The sequence below is a fragment of the Callithrix jacchus genome, chromosome 11 (genome assembly GCF_049354715.1).
Source record: "Callithrix jacchus isolate 240 chromosome 11, calJac240_pri, whole genome shotgun sequence".
Classification (NCBI taxonomy): Eukaryota; Metazoa; Chordata; class Mammalia; order Primates; family Cebidae; genus Callithrix; species Callithrix jacchus.
This window is the reverse complement of record NC_133512.1, coordinates 116367096-116383935: the sequence shown is the minus strand read 5'-3', so window position 1 is coordinate 116383935 and position 16840 is coordinate 116367096. Positions and strand designations below refer to the sequence as shown.

General features: G+C 43.5%; 2 long non-coding RNA genes across 7 annotated transcripts in view; one reads left to right on the top strand and one right to left on the bottom strand.

Annotated features, from left to right (window-relative positions):
* Window positions 1-16840, bottom strand: part of LOC128928485 (uncharacterized) — a 254034-nt gene that overhangs the window by 9956 nt on the left and 227238 nt on the right. For 4 of the 5 annotated variants that reach the window (XR_013524263.1, XR_013524260.1, XR_013524262.1 and 1 more), the window contains 3 exons: window positions 4801-4911; window positions 3200-4433; window positions 2438-2664 (listed from right to left, as the gene is read on the bottom strand). This is a non-coding gene — a long non-coding RNA (uncharacterized LOC128928485). Of the gene's footprint in view, window positions 1-2437; window positions 2665-3199; window positions 4434-4800; window positions 4912-9450; window positions 9545-9758; window positions 9893-16840 lie in introns of those variants that run through there. The other variant, XR_013524261.1, reaches the window with a different exon arrangement.
* Window positions 1-16840, top strand: part of LOC144578448 (uncharacterized) — a 182853-nt gene that overhangs the window by 131553 nt on the left and 34460 nt on the right. Inside the window, exon 8 of one of the 2 annotated variants that reach the window (XR_013524266.1) lies at window positions 9315-9447. The exons of the other annotated variant lie outside the window; for it this stretch is intronic. This is a non-coding gene — a long non-coding RNA (uncharacterized LOC144578448). Of the gene's footprint in view, window positions 1-9314; window positions 9448-16840 lie in introns of those variants that run through there. 2 annotated transcript variants of the gene reach the window in all.

The window sequence follows — 16840 nt, the reverse complement described above, 5'->3', positions numbered from 1 at the left end:
GTAGCCAAAAAAAGATGGTACTGGTATGAAAACAGACACATAGACAAATGGAACAGAATGGAGACCTCAGAAATAAGTCTGTGTACTTAGAGCCAACTCATTTTTGTCATTTTTGACAAAAGCACCAAGAACACGTATTGGGGGGAAACAGTCTCCTTAATAAGTGGTGCTGGGAAAACTGTGTATCTGTATGCAGAACAATAAAACGAGATCCCCATCTTTCATCATATACAAATATCAACTCAAAATGAATTAAAGACTTACATAAGACCTAAAACTGTGAACTTGCTGGAGGAAAACACTGAATAAATGCTACAGGACATTGGTTTGGGCAAAGATTTTTTGGCTTAGGACCTCGAAAGCATAGGAAGTAAAAGCAAAAATAGAAAAATGAGATTACATCAAGCTAAGAAGCTTCTGGACAGCAAAGCTGTGTAGAGACAACCTTCAGAAAATATCTGCAAACTATCCATCTAACAATGGATTAATAAAATGTATAAGAAATGTAAACAACTCAATAGCAAAATAGCAAAGAATCTAATTTTTTTTAATGGGCAAAAGACCTGGGTAAACATCTCTCGAAAGAAGACATACAAATGGCCAACAGGTAGATTAAAAAGTGCTCAACACCACTAATCATCAGGAAAATGCAAGTCAAAACCACCACGAGATATCAACTCACTTCAGTTAGAATGTCTATTATCAAAAAGAGAAAACAATAACAAATGGTGGCAAGGATGTAGAGAAGGAGGAACCCTGTTATAGTGTTGGTGGGAATGTAAAGTACAATAGCCACATGAAAACAGTATGGAAGTTTCTCAAAAATCTAAAAATGAAACTACTGTATGATCCAATGATCTCACTGCTGGGTATACATCCAAAAGAAGTCAATATATTGAAGAAGTATCTGCACTCCAATGTTGACTGTAGAACTGTTCACAATAGCCAGTATTATGGAATCAACCTGTGTCCATCAGTGGATGAATGGATAAAGAAAATGTGGTATATATTCACAATGAAATATTATTTGGCCACAAAAATAACGAAATGCTGTCATTCATAGCAACATGAATGGAACACTGCCATTAACCTGATTTGATCATTACACATCGTATACATGTATCAAAATATCACACATACCCTCAAAATATGTACAACTATGATACACCAATTACAAATACAAAAAAAGGAGGTTGCAGGCATGGTGGCTTGTGCTTGTAATCCCAGCTCTTTGGGAGGCCAAGGCAGGAGGATTGCTTGAGCCCAGGAGTTTGAGACCAGCCTGGGCAACATAGTGAGACCCCATCTCTACAAAAATTTTAAAAAATAATTCTCCAGGTGTGGTGGTGCACACCTGTAGTCCCAACTAGGGAGACTGAGGTGGGAGGATCATTTGAGCCTGGGAGGTCAAGGATGCAGTGAGCTGTGATTACACCACTGTACTCCAACCTGGGTGCCAGAGCAAAACTCTTTCTCTTAAAAAAAAAAAAATAACAAAAATAGAAGACAAATTTACCCCCAAAGTGAGAAAGACAATGGGACAAATTTGGATTGAGACCTATGATTCCCAGTTCAGGCAACACTTGAAGACAGAAGGGGCCCGTCATGGTTTCTTTCCTCTGGCTAACCTAAGCATTGGCTTAGAGGTTATCAGAGTGGCAGAAGACAGAGTACTTCTCTGAAAAACCCTTTGTTTTCCTTCTACAGAGAGGATTTACTTCAGGCTCACATTTGTTATCTCATTGGCTCTGACCATGGTGCTGAATCCTCTGAACTTGAAAACTGAACTCCTACAAAGGCAGTAGATCAAACTCTTGGTTTTGAGATGTGCTAGAAGTGATACGGGGAAGTACAGTACCCCTCCGCCTCCCTTCTGTACTTCTACCAACCTTATCTGCTCCCTTGAGCTCCCTTTGAGCTATAAAACGCAGGGGAAATTTCTCTAAAATGTATAGATTCGGATGCTCCCAGTTCCTGAACTCCATCTACAAGAGTAGTTCTTTGAATTGTCAGAAAACAGTCTGGCCCAATAGTAAATCCAAGGCAGGCCAAACACAATATTTTTCCCATTTATGGGAATAATAGGTATGTCACAGTTCCTAAGACAACCACACAGGCTTCTGCTCAGCGTGGGTGTTCCTGACTTCACTGGAGTCAGCAGCAGTGTGCTGCTTCATTGCTGACATTCAGCAAACGTGTGTTTATATAAAGCTCTGTCATAAGCTAATCCTCCAGAATCCCACATAATCTGCTTCTAAACGCAAAGCAGAATGTGCTATGTGTGTTACCAGAGATCCCATGTGTTACACTGATGTGACAGGACAGTGGTCTGTTCTGATCTGGAACCTAACCACCTAACCAGAGACAGTCCTTAGAGTACTGAACTCTGAGCTTGACCTTCCCCTCACTTTCCATTTCAGGCTAGGGGTGGACATACCTGAGTTGGTGAAGTCTGTTCAGCCATAAACGCGTTTGTAGAGATGAATTTTACTGTGCTGTGAGACTCTGGTCACGAATCATGGAACTTCTGCTTTCTGGTAGCTTGGATGGATTGTTTGTTCTTCCAAGGACTGCTAACCAGTGAGAAGACAGTTAAGATAGGCTGGGGCAGACAGTGTTTAATCTGCTCCACAGACACAAACTGCAGCTCCATCCCACCAGCATCTGCAAACAGGGCAGAGAGATTAGTGTGTGGAATTGGCACAAACAAAGGGATGCCCAGGGATTGGTTTAGGAGGACGAGCCTTTCCTCTAGGGGACCTGGGAGAACACTGGCGAGCAACAGGAGCAGAGGGTCTTGCCTCTCATTCAGCATCATGAAGAGTCCTGCATCCCTTCTGGGATTCCTTTCTCAGAACTTAAGGACTTCAGAGAGGTGTGGCATGTTGAGCCAGACATTAACTTTGTCTAGGAGAGCAGCGTGGGTTTTTAAGGGAAACCCCTTGGGAAGGGTGGCACTTGCAATCAGTTGAGCTGCTTAAGCCAATATCCTGAGCTGAGAAAGGCCTGAGGAGCAAAGTTCTGGGCATAGTACAGGGAAACCCCCTGTTGGTGCCTAGAGCAGGGTAGGTGCTCAATAAATTTTTACTGAACTGAATTCTTGAACTACTAAAGGAGAGGCAAACAGCTGCTTCTAAGGGCTGATCCTATGCTTCAGAAAGCAGAGGAGTGCATCACGTGTCTGGTCTTTTGGACTCACATTCTACAGCCCTGAGGGGCTCTTGCTGCTAGGACAGAGGCATGAGCTCAGGAGCAGCCAGGGACCCAGAAGGCAGCCCATCTTCACTGGCTGTTGCACCTTCAGATAAAAAAGGCCAATGCATATACCCACAAGTCCTCTTTTTCTGTGTCACTTTCACTTCCCAGACATTTCAACATGGTACTCCTATTGACCTTCACTTCTATATAGAGAAAATAGAGCTAGTGTTTTTTTATTTTTATTTTTCCATGCCCATCAGGACCCTTCCCAAGGCCAATTGCAAAGTCATTCACAGGTAGAGTATCAACGAGAATCTCTTATCTGTTGTCTCTTTTCTTTTGGAACTCAGCTCATATTATTTGCATTTGTGCCAGCCTCTTTTCCATCCAAGTTTCTAATGTTTTTGTTTTTTGACACAGTAAGTCGGTAAGTGAGCTGGATTAGAACAGAAGTCCGTGTACAATCCACACTTTATGCTTTTGTCCCTGTTCTCCTGCCTGCCCTTGACCTTCCCCTCTGGCCTGTTCAGTCACAGGAAGGAAGGAGAGGCAGCTGTCTGCAACAGTAAAAATGCCTCCTACGAAAGCATACCCGGCGGCCATCCTTTTTTTCCAAGACCAGTTCTGACAGCTAAGAAGGCTGGCGCCCAGCTGGCATCCTCTGGTACCTTTGTCCTGTCACCTCCTGCCACACCAAGCCTCTGGCACAGTGTTCCTTACCAACTTCTGCCAGGCCTGCACCATCTTCTGCCCAACCCAGTGGGTGGCACCCAACATGTTCAGGGTTGATACAGATTGGTTCAGGGCCATAATTTGCGGACTTTTCTTTTCATGGATGCAGAATTTATAGGTGATAGGAGCAGCACCATTTCCTCCTCCTTTTTGACTTCTATCCTTCTCCTGACTTCGTCCTGTGACTTGGGGAACAAGGGCCTTGTCCATCTACAGACCCCTTTCATCTCCAGGAGGAAGGGTTGGATGCTGACTATCCCTCGTCTCCGCTCTGGCTGTAGAAAGTGCTAATCCTGAGACAGCAAGTCTGCACAGTTTGGCCCAAATCTTCCTGGCCGCACCCACATACCAGGGCAGTGCCAGCTTGCTCCCTTCTAAGGCAGCATCTATTGTTTTCATACAGTGGGCAGGGTTGGCCATTCGGCGCAAGGCCACCTGAGTGGAAAAAGCCTTTTCAAAACAGGGTGGCTTCGAAACAGTTGGCTATACTTTGTTCCTTGGCCCTTAAAGAGAAGAGAGAGAGAGTAAATGAGGGGTGTGGAGCTTCACGAGAAGTAGACTATGGTAATTTAAAATCAATGCCAAAAAATCCTTCCATCAGCTTACTAACAAAACACAATTTCCATGGGGTTCCAAGCTCCATTCTTGGAAAAAAATCAAAGCCCACTACAGTGGGTGGCCATTATACCCAGACGGACTGGAGGAGAGAAAATGCTAGAGCTCCCAGCCTTCACTGACCAAGGAAAGCTGTTCTCAGTCCAAGATAGCTGTTCTTCCTTCTGAGGCCTGTTTTAACAGCTGTAGAATGGAGGTAAATACTAAAAATACAAAAAACTAGCTGGGCATGGTGGTGTACACCTGTAGTCTCACCTACTTGGGAGGCTGTGATATGAGCATCACTTGAGCCTGGGAAGTCAAGGCTGCACGAGCTGTGATCACACCACTGCACTCCAGCCTGGGCGATGGGAGTGAGGTGAGACCCTGTCAAAAAAAAAAAAAAAAAGGTATATTAAATGAAAAAGACCTCTGTTATGGCACAAATTCTGGAAATTAAAAGGACACAAAGGATAAACAGAATCTCCTCAAAACGTTCAGAGAAAAAGGGCCAGAAATCAGCGTTATATCAGATTTGTACCTCTTCACAGCACCGGGGGCTAGAAAACAAAAGTCTGAGGGGATTTTTCCAGCCAGGAATTCCATAACCAGTGAAATAAGCAATAAAATACAGGCAAAATGAAAACCCTAAAAAAATTACCAGGAAACTGCTGAAGGATGTGTACACACACACACACACAGAATGACTGGGTGCGGGGTCTGAAAATGCTGAGGGGAATGTTACAGGTCTTTAAGGATTAGGAATTAATTGTGAATTATAGCATAAATTAAATTTAAAATGATGAAATTATTCATTTCAGAGTTTATAAAAAGTTTTAAAAGGAAATATAAAACTAGTTCATTATGATATCAACAGTATCTATATAATTATCAGTATCAGCTCTTGAGTTCACCAAAAACTGTGCTATAAGTAAATTATGAAGGCAAATGGAGTAATATGTGTACAGGTGGTAGTGGAGTTAAAGCTAAAATTTCATTTCCCATAGTAGAAAAATTCAAAAAATAAAGTCAAAATGAAGACACAGATGTATGAGCATTTTAAAATGGAAGTAACAGACTCATTTATCAGAAGAAACAGAGAAATGACTTGAAAGCAGCTGCCTACAGGAGAACAGGGTAGGACAGAGAACAGCTGTTTGCTTGCTCTGGGCTCAGTGCCTCTCATTTGCCTCTCTATGGGTATATGTTACATGGACAGAAATAAGTTTAAATTTAAAGAACAAGACAACTCAAATGCCAATCAAACCCAGGATAAACAAAATGTGGTCTGTCCAAATAATAATGGAATATTAGTTGGTCATAAAAAGGGATGAAGTACTGCGACATACAACATGGATGAACTCTGAAAACATCATGGTAAGTGAAAGAAGCCAGCCAGAAAAGGCTTTGTACCTTTTATCACAGACATCCCTATTGTATGTATGTATCATGTATCGTAATGGAATTGTATGATTCCATTTACATGAAATGTCCAGACTAGGTAAGTCTATAGAAAGCAGACTTTGCCAGGAGCTGCGAGGAGGAATGAATGAGAAATGTCTACTTAATGGGTACAGGTTTCTTTTTGGGGTGATAAAAATGTTGTGGAGTGAGAGTGGTGATGGTCACAGAACACTGTGAACATACTAAGGCCACTGAATTGTATACTTTAAAATGGTAAAATGGTAAATTTTATGTTATATGAATTTTTACCTCAATAATAAAGGAAAGAACATTGTATAATGGATTTTTGTATGGATAGTACCCAGATTCTATTGTATTTTCAGTTAAGAGTTGTTTACAAAGTCTCTGCAATATACTTCATACATTTTGCTTTAGTTAACATGAAAAAGCGAATACACATTTGCCTTTGACGATTTATTAGTTCCTTAGTATCTGAGGAGCTGTCATCATTCTAAATAGCCAAGATTATATTTTAGGTATAACAGATGGAAATGAATTAAAACCTCAAAATAGAATATCTTATCATTTATAATACAGAAATCATTTATGCCGCAGTTCTGTAGTAAACTTAACAGCTGGCTTTCTTGTCACCTGACGCTTTCTTTTAAAAATAGAGAAGAAGAGAAAACTTGAATTCAGAGTGCTGGGTAGTAATGCCTTGTGAATGAACGTATACTGTTTTGCTTCACTTTTTTCCAGCTAGATTTCATTTCTCTCTCCTTTGGCATCCCCTCATTCTGCAACATATTTTATTGTCTATTTTTTTTTATTAGTCAATTACTGAAACAGGTGAGTTGGCCACTAAGAAGAGCTTAGTCACTCAGAGTCAACCAAGCAGCAAACCCTGGCCACCGAGACTTGAACTCTTGTGAATCAGCTTCAGAGCTCAAATTTGCTCTTGTTGTTTTGTTAATATTTGTTTGGGTTTTTTGTTAGTTTACCAAGAAGAGTTTTAAAATCCTGTCTTGCTAAATGGCTTTTTAAGATGTATATATACAAAGCTCAGTTTTTTCTCATGTGTTATTTTCTCAGAATGATTTTTCTCATTTTTTTTCTCGAACTGTCACCCAGGCTGGAATGCAGTGGCACAATCTTGGCTCACTGCATCCTCCACCTCCCAGGTTCAAATGATTGTCCTGCCTCAGCCTCCCGAGTAGCTAGGATTACAGGTGCCTGCTACCGTACCCAGCTAATTTTTGTATTTTTAGTAGAGATGGGGTTTCACCATTTTGGCCAGGCTGTTCTCAAATTCCTGACCTTGTGACCCACCTGCTTCAGCCTCCCAAAGTGCTGGGATTACAGGCTTGAGCCACCATGCCAGGCCTCCTCAGGCTTGCACCCTCATGACGTGCTCTCTCTCTCTGCCTCTTGCTCCCTCTCTTCTCTCTCTCGGCAACACATTCTGGAAAGCCAGCCACCATGCTGAGGACTGCCCAGTGGAGAGGCCCATATTCCACAAAGAACTGATGTCTTCAGCCTGGGCAACATAGAAAGACCCTGTCTCTATAAAATATACATATATATATGTATATATAAAATTTATTATATATATATTTTAATATGTAGAGACCCTGTCTCTATAATATATAATATATATATATTTTCTCTCATATATATATATTTTAATTAGCCACGTGTGGTGGTACATGCTGTGAACCCAGCTACTTGGGAAGCTGAGGTAGTAGGATCCCTTGAGCCAGGAGTTCAAGGCTGCAGTGAGCTCTGATCACCACTACACTCCAGCCTGGGTGACAGAGTGAGACCCTGTCTCAAAAAACCAAAAACCATGGTTTTACAAGATATGAACAATAGAGAAAACTAGGAGAGAAATATAAAGGAACTCTCTATACTATCAATTTTTCTGTAAATTAAAAATTATCCACCCAAAAAGTTTATCTAAAAAGTTAGGTACTAAAGGCAGAATGTTTGAGGCTAGATAAGGATACTATGAACTGTATTAGCTAGCTATTGCTGCATAACAAAATAACCTCTAAAGTTAGTGGCATAAAATGACAAACATCTATTATGTCATAGTTTCTATGGGTCAGAAACCTGGGCATAGCCTGAGTCCTCTGGCTCAGCGTCACTCACTAACATGCTGCCATCAAGGTTTTGTCTGGTACTGTAGTCACCAGCAAGTTCATTGAGGAAGGACCCATGAGGGTCACTCATGTGACTCTCAGCAGGCCTCAGGTCCTGGTGAGGTATTGGCTGAAGACATCAGTTCTTTGTGGAATATGGGCCTCTCCACTGGGCAGTCCTCAGCATGGTGGCTGGCTTTCCAGAATGTGTTGCCGAGAGAGAGAAGAGAGGGAGCAAGAGGCAGAGAGAGAGCACGTCATGAGGGTGCAAGCCTGAGGAAGAAGACAACAGAATCACAGTGTATTTGTAACCCAGTCTCAGAAGTGACATCCTATCACTTTTGACATATTCCCTCCATTAGAAGCCAGGTTACTAGGTCCAGTCCACACTCCAGGGGAGGGAATGGTGCAGGACACAATACCAGCAGTGGAGGACCCAGGGGGCGACAGAAAAGGCTGCCTGGCAAGTGAACACACCCATTTATACCATCTCCCGCACCAAAATGAGCGGGCTGATTAAGAGCACAGGCTCTGGAATCACGGAGATTGGGTTTGTGCTCCTGCTTGGAAATGTCAGTTAGATGACCTTGGATTATTTAATTCTCTGTTTCTTCATCAGCAAAATGAGAATGATGATAATAAATTACTGACCTCAAAGGGCTGTTTTGAAAGTCAGATTAAAGGAGCTAATTCATACAAAATGCTTAGCAAGTGTCTAGCACAAAATAAGAGCTCAATGATGAGGATAAGCTATTATCATCATTACTACCACCACCACCTGATTCGTAATTCAGCCTCTCATGCCGATAGCCGTGGCATTGCAGGCAGGTTACTTGGCTTTTCTGTGCAACTGTTTCCTCATGTATAAGCTGGGGAAATCCTACCTACCCTTCAGAGCTATTGGGAGGGATGGGAGGTGATCAGTCACTGTGACTGATTACTTTTAATGGGAGTTCAATCTGCTTAGCATAAATTTCCTGCCCTTTTTGGCTAAGGCACCTCTGTTTTTGTTTGCTTTTCTATGAAATGAGGACAACAATCTTTAATTATTCTGCTTTTCATGGCTCTCTAACCTATTAATTCCTATTTATGCATATAGAAGGAAAAAAAAACTACATGGGTAATCCATAATGGAAGATACATCAAAGTCATATTTATGGTCTTAGATACGTTCTTTGAAGCAGGGTTATTTTCTTCGATTTTATTTTGGTCATCATTGGAAGTTTTTATTCTTCATGCACATAGCAAATGAAAATGGAGAGAAACTATGAAAAGTGGAGGCTGCAGCCTAGAAGGAAGATTTGCCACAGACACCTACACAAGGATAGCTCACACAGAACCTAAGAATGGAGTGTACACAGCACGTCTTGTTCTCGTCTTACCGTTCCTCCCAGGAGCAAGGATCTTCCAGCCTTGCAGAAAAGCCTAGTAGGTAATCAGTCATCGGAGTGTAATGCAGGAAGTGCTCTCAAGCTCTGAAGGGGCACAGAAAAGAAAACCCTTGCCAGGGCTCTAAGCCTTGATGTGAAAGGCAGAGGAAGGCTTACTTGACAAGTTTACACCTGAGCCAGGAGCTGCAGGCTGGAGGTCCCTAGCTGATGACGGTCCCTAGATGATGAGGAGGTTGAGGAGAGGGGAGATGTGGGCAGAGGAAACAGCAGAGACACAGGCTGAGAAATGCCAAGGTACCTGAGTGTTGGCAGCAAGCAGCTGGGTGAGCACAGAAAGCAGGCCCCGGGAAGCACAGCCAGGAGGTGGTAATACAGGCAGGCGTGAGGTCATGAAGGGTCTGGTACCAGGTTGGGACACTTAAAAGAGTTCAGCTAAAAGTGAGGGACAAAGAGCAAGGTCATGTAGTTAAACGATTTTTTTTTAAGACATCCAGGCTGGAGTGCAGTGATGCGATCGTGGCTCACTGCAGCCTCAGCCAACCTCTTAGGCTCAAGCAGCCTCCCGCCCCAGCCTCCCAAGTAGCTGGGATTAAAGGCACCAGCCATAGCACTCAGCTCACGTGTGTATTTTACAAAGATTAACTGGTGGCTCCAGCAAAGCTAGACTCATGGTGAGGGGCAGGCCCAGAAAGCCGTCTAGGAGGAGCAGAGAAAGGGGTGGAAAAGAGAGAATTGGGAGAGAACAGCAACAAGTTAGTTATGCTGAGTGTGGATGTGGGTGAGGGAGAAGGAAGAGGCCACAGACATAAGGTATTCACAGCTTTCATCATGGGGCAGAGCAGGGAGAGCTGGCTTTGGGGAGAGGACAATGTGGATGGCTTTGGCTATATGCCTAGTGTTCCATTATTGGAACGCTAAGCATGTGGGAGTTATGTCCTACTGTTCAAGGTCATTGCCAAGGCCTGGTGGCAAAAATTCAAAGAATTGCAACCTCAGGTGTAAATGGGTTAAACTGAGGTAAGTTTAGAAGAGCAGGCTAAACTATTATCTTTAGGAGCCACTAAAAATATAAAAAGCAAGAGGTCTCAAAAAATATCCCAGGCTAGAGCTCTGGTTTGAGGGAACTGAACACACAGGGATGTATTTGGAACCAGGGGAGTAAATAAGATTACTCAGAAAACAGCAGATAGGTAAGAAGGCAAAAGACAGTTTTGGGAAAATAATAACCATAGGACAGAAAAAGATGTGGCGGGATGATCCTGATTCTCATTGGATTTGCTGGTAGAATGTTTTGGTTACAAACTGCATGTCTTAGCCCGGAGGAGAAAACAACTTTTCCAGACAAGTGACAGGCAGGAGGGGAAAGGAGGGAGGTGGTGTGAGAGGTGGGGAAAGCTTAAGAAGGGTAGATGGATATTATCTCTTGATCGTGAGGCCAGTGGCTTTTCCAGGCCAGAAAGAAAACAAGGACAAGGCCTGAATTCCACCAGGTGCCCCTGCTGTTCTCCAGGATACCACAAGAAGACAGCAGGTGGCGGTAGGCGGCAAGTTTGCACAGTACCTGTGTTGGGAGATGCACTCAGGGGCCCCCGAGCGGCTGAGATGGCTCATTCCTAAGCCGTTTTTTTTAATGCCTCGTAGCGGACCCAGAAAACTCAGTATTGTTTTCAGGCTAATGATTTTACTTCTAGTGAGGTTGTGTCAGTCCGTTTTGTGCTGCTATAAAGAGATACCCGAGACTGGTAATTTATCCAGGAAAGAGGGTTTATTTGGCTCCCGGTTCTGCAGGCTGTACAAGCATGACACTGGCATCAGCTCAGCTCCTGGTGAGGTCTCGGGACGTTTTATTCATGGTGGAAGGCGGAGCGGGAAACGGGTGTCACATGGTGAGAGAGGGAGCAAGAAACAGCAAGAGAAAGGAAGGAGGTACCAGCTCCTATGGGGTCTCACTCTTGTCCCCCAGGCTGGAATGCAGTGGCGCCATCTCAGCTCACTGCAACCTCCACCTCCTGGGTTCAAGCAATTCTCTGGCCTTGGCCTCCCGAGTAGCTGGGATTACTGGTACCTGCCACAATGCCTGGCTAATTTTTTTTGTATTTTAGTAGAGACAGGGTTTCACCATGTTGGCCAGGCTGGTCTCGAACTCCTGACGTCAGGCAGTCCTCCTGCCTCAGCCTCCTAAAGTGCTGGGATGCAGGCAGGAGGCACCACATCCAGCCTGCAGCTCTTTTAAACAATCAGCTCCCCCTAACTGAGCAGGAACTCAGTAGTGAGGACAGCACAAGCCATTCATGAGGGATCTACTCCATGGCTCAAACACCCCCTGCCAGGCCCCACCTCCAGTACTGGGGATCACACTTCAACGTGAGATTGGAGAGGACAAACATCCAAACCATAGCAAAGGTATATTCTAGGATCCTAGTTCAAGTAGAACCTGCTTTCTTCGCTTTGCCTTCTAAACTGAACTGACAGATTAGCACAGTTCTCTCTCAGCCATAGAAACCCAGTTTCTCTGGACCATTTTTCCTTATGTAAGAAAATGACCTCTTTAACCATGGAGGGAGCTCCTCAGCCCGGCAAGAGAGTTCAGAGACAGTGGGTGCAGCTTCTCGGCCACAACAGAATCGAGTCCCTCGCTGCTCCTTTCCTATCATCTAAGGCGATCATTGATTTTTCCAAGGAGTGTTTCTAGGTATCCGTCACCAAAACAAAACCCCCACCAATTCTGTGGAATTTCTATAAAGAATAACCATTTGTTAGTATTATACCACATGCAATTCAGGTCAATGAAACTCAGCTTAGAAACTGGAAGAAGAAAAACCACCTTTGCATTATTGCTTTGCATTTGTTTTCTTAGTACTTATCTGTGGCCCCAAGGGTCACCAATACATTTCTCCTCTCATCAGTCAGCATCGTGGTGCTCTTCCCCAATCATTATAACCGATTTCAGATGGTGCTAGAAAATTATATTGACTCTGAACACCAAAAGAAATCAGTCATCCTCTAAGGGGTCACAGGAGGACGTGAGGGTTGAGAGGGCCCAAACCTTGGCCCTTTAACCAAGGCGCGATGGAATGAGTCTGTTACTATCCATTAAGTGCTGTCGGTTTATTCCACAAACAAATATAAAATGCCAATAATGAGACATCCTGTACAGTTACCCTCGTCCCTTGGTATCCTTAAGGGACTGGTTCCAGAAAGCCCCTTGGATACCAAAATCCACAGATGCTCAAGTCTCTGATAGAAAATGGTGGAATATTTGCATACAACCTACACACATCCTCCTATATACTTTAAATCAGCTCTAAATTACTTGTAATACCCAATGCAATGCAAATGCTATGCAAATTGTTACACTGTATCGTTAGAGAATAATGACAAGAAGGAAGTCTGTACATGTTCAGTACAGACGCAACGTATTTTTGGAAAACTTTCGATCACGGTTGGATCCGCTCATGTGGAGACTTGACTGCCATTCATGGCATATGCCACCACTGTTGGCAGGGGTGAGGAACGGGTCAGCTACATGGGAGGCACGTTCTCACAGCCGTCCTGCTTTTGCTCTCAAATACTTCAGAGCTGTCCCATTCATTCCTTTTGCTGTTGGCAGTGCAGCGCAGCTGGTCTCCCCCAAGAACACTGATTTCAAATGGTGCTAGACAATCACTATTTAAATCTAAACCACCATATGAAACCAGCTTCCTGAAGAAGCTTTATGGTCTATTTTTTCTTCAGAATCCTCTCTTACAATAAACCCAAGACAATCTAGAAAGGAAAAGTTGAAATCTAGTTGTGAGTTAGTGGTCTAAACAGAGCTTTGGCAAATTTCATATAGACTGACGTCACCGAATTTGTTACTGATGGGGGAGCATGCCTGGGACTCCCCTTATTTTATTTTATTTTATTTTTTGAGGTGGAGTTTTTGCTTTTGTTACCTAGGCTGGAGTGCAATGGTGAGATCTTGGCTCACCACAACCTCCACCTCCTGGGTTCAAGTGATTCTCCAGCCTCAGCCTTCCAAGTAGCTGGGATCACAGGCATGTGCCACCACAACCGGCTAATTTTGTATTTTCAGTAGAGACGGGGTTCCTCTCTAACCTAAGGTCGGGAGTTTGAGACCAGTTTGGTCAGGCTGGTCTCAAACTCCCGACCTTAGGTGATTCCAGCCACCTTGGCCTCCCAAAGTGCTGGGATTACAGGCATGAGCCACTGCGCCCGGCTCCCCTTATTCTTAAATTGCCCAGACAAAGGTTCAGCTTCATCATTTAGAAGCAAGGTGGCAGGCACCTATAATCTCAGCTACTTGGAAGGCTGAGGCAGGAGAATCACTTGAACTCAGGAGGTGGAGGTTGCAGTGAGCCAAAATCACAGCACTGCACCCCATCCAGCCTGGGCAGCAGTGCGAGACTCCAGTCTCAAAATAAAAAAGAGAACATCTAATTACCATGTGCCTGGGGTTAATGATTTCACGTGGGTTCAGTGCTAATCTGTCAGGAGGTGCACTGCAGGCTGTTTACCTTGGGTTGGATTAATGTAACATTCTTGTTCCTCATGGGCTTGGCCAGTTATTTCTTCATGAGGAGATCCCAGCACAAACTCATCCTTTAACATGGAGAAGCATCCAGGCACATATCTATTGCTGCTAGGCTAATTAAAAAAAAAATCTCTGTGAATAAGGGAATAGAACACCAGGGCTATGGAGATGTGTGGCAGTCATTCATCAAAGAGGTAAATAGCTTGTTGACTGCAATGAAAGGCACATACTTGGTGAAGTGACAGGCAGTGACACATTTCAAGTGCATAGTAAATTTAAGCATTGAAACTGGGAAAAGTGCCAGTTCACTGCAACTCTCAAATAATGGTTTCACTAACTGTTATTCCTTTAGGGACCCCCTGCATCCTTCTGTATATGCTAGTGTAATTCACAGTGTAATGTCAGTGACTGACGTACACAAGAAGCAGCCAGATTATTCTCATTAGTTACAATACTCCAAAGTCGGCTTATTTTTGATAAATACCTAGTCACAGTGTTTGCCTACTGCCTGGAAGTTTTTTGTCAAATAATTGACACTTCAGTTTTGGGGAAAATCTTTCCTGAAGAATGAATTTCTTTCTTCTGTCTGATAAGATCATATATATTTCATACACCAAATACTCACACTATATATTCAATCATGCCCTTAGCAGGGACAAAAAACATGCTAAGTGTTTTTTATATTGTCTTTATGTATGCTTCTCAAAAATTCAACAGAAGGCTGAGTGTGGTGGCTTACACCTGTAATCCCAGCATTTTGGGAGGCTGAGGTGGGTGGATCACTTGAAGTCAGGAGTTCAGGACCAGCCTGGCCAACATGGTGAAACCCAATCTCTACTAAAAGAAATCCAAAAAACAAACAAACAAAAGCTGGTCATAGTGGCATATGCCTGTAATCCCAGCTTTTCAGGAGCCGGAGGCAGAAGAATCACTTGAACCTGCGAGGCAGAGGTTGCAGTGAGGCAAGATTGTACCACTGAATTCCAGCCTGAGTGATAGAGCCAGACTCTGTTGCCAAAAAAAAAAAAAAAAAAAAAAAAAAAAGGCCTGGCGCAGTGGCTCATGCCTGTAATCCCAGCACTTTGGGACGCCGAGGTGGTTGGATCATGAGGTCAGGAGTTCAAGACCAGCCTGGCCAAGAAGGTTTTGAAACCCCATCTCGACTAAAAATACAAAAACTAGCTGGGTGTGGTGGTGCGCACCTGTAATCGCAGCCACTCGGGAGGCTGAGGCAGGAGAATTGCTTGAACCGGATGGCAGAGGTTGCAGTGAGCCAAGATCACACTACTGGACTCCAGCCTGGGTGACAGAGTGAGACTCTGTCTCAAAAAAAAAAAAAAAAAAAAAAAATCAGCAGCAGAAGAATAAAGGTAAGATATAATATTTTGCATCTATGGGTCTTCAATTTTAGCAGTTTGACAAGGTCATTTGGAATACCTTCCCACATTGCTTTTATGTCCTTGGGGAGACAGTGGGGTACTCAGTTGGCAGGTAGTAACCACACCAGGTACTCCTGTGTGGCAAAAGCTGAGTAGTGGCAGTCCATTGTTTTCTGTGACATGAAATGCCAGTCTGTTCTTGCAAGAGCAAACTGGCTTAAGGTCACTTCCCCTGGGGCTTGAGGATTTCACAAGGAGAACTCTCTCTGAGCATGACACTTCTTTAAGAATGTAGCTTCGAAATGTTAAGAGACCTCAGGACACAACAATCCCAACGTGAGTATTTAGGCTGGACTACAGATGCAGCTGTTACATAACAGAACACACTGTGATAGGCATCTTGAATCGGGTCCCTGTTTTCACATAAAGCAAGAGGCCAGTTTCCTGAAAATAAGTCTGCACGAAGAGACTGGCTACCCAGTTAACAGCAAAACACCTCCATGGCTCACTAGTAAGGAGATGGAAGAAAACCAGCTGATAAGTCAAAAAGGGCTCATTCATTCTCTTTCCAGGGCATGCATAGAAGAGAGTGAGGGCAAGTGGGATCCGCTTATTTTGTTGAGTCTTTCAGTGACATTCAGCTGCAAAGGCAACTCCACTGAGAAGGGAAGATTTCACTGAGTAAACATTAGCATGTTTCCAATCCTCCCTCGCCTCTAATTTCCAACAATCAACTTGATTGTTCTGTATTTTTAGGCCAGGATACAGTAGGGCTGAATTTCTGTAACTCAGGATGTTCTATTTTAATCATCAGCAATTTTAAGGCATGGCAAGATCTGAAAGAAAAAAACCTGTAATGACTCTTACACACAGAACACGCACTTAAAAGTGTCAAAACTCTCCATCTCCAGGATTAAAACAATCATCTTTCAAGAACAAAATCCTTTCTCAGTGTCTCTTAGCCCATAAGCCATGAGAATGTGTCTCCATTTCAAAACCTGGTCTGTGCCGTCATGCTTAGGCTGTTTCTCAGCAAGCTTTGTCATTTTTTCCCTTCCAAATCTGATAGCGAAGCTGGAGCCTGAGATGTGAATTAATACACCACACCAGGAACCCTTGCATGGCAAAAGCTGCAGTACAAGTCCATTGTTTTCCTGGCTGTGAAATGCCAGTCTGTTCTTGCATGAGCAAACTAGATTAAAGTAACTTCCCTTGGGGCTTGCGGATTTCACAAGGAAAACTGCATCTGAGCAGGGCATGTCTTGAAGATGTATACTCAAAATGTTTGGGACATTGGACACAATAGTCCTAACTTGAGTATTCAGGCTAGACTAGGGGGGCAACTGGTACTGCCTTGACGAGGGGGCCAGATCACGCTAAGTCCTTCTCTGTCATCCCATGTGCCTTGAGCAGATGTTTTCTTAGAGGAAGTGGATGAACAGGTTAATGCAGGATCTGGCTGGGCTG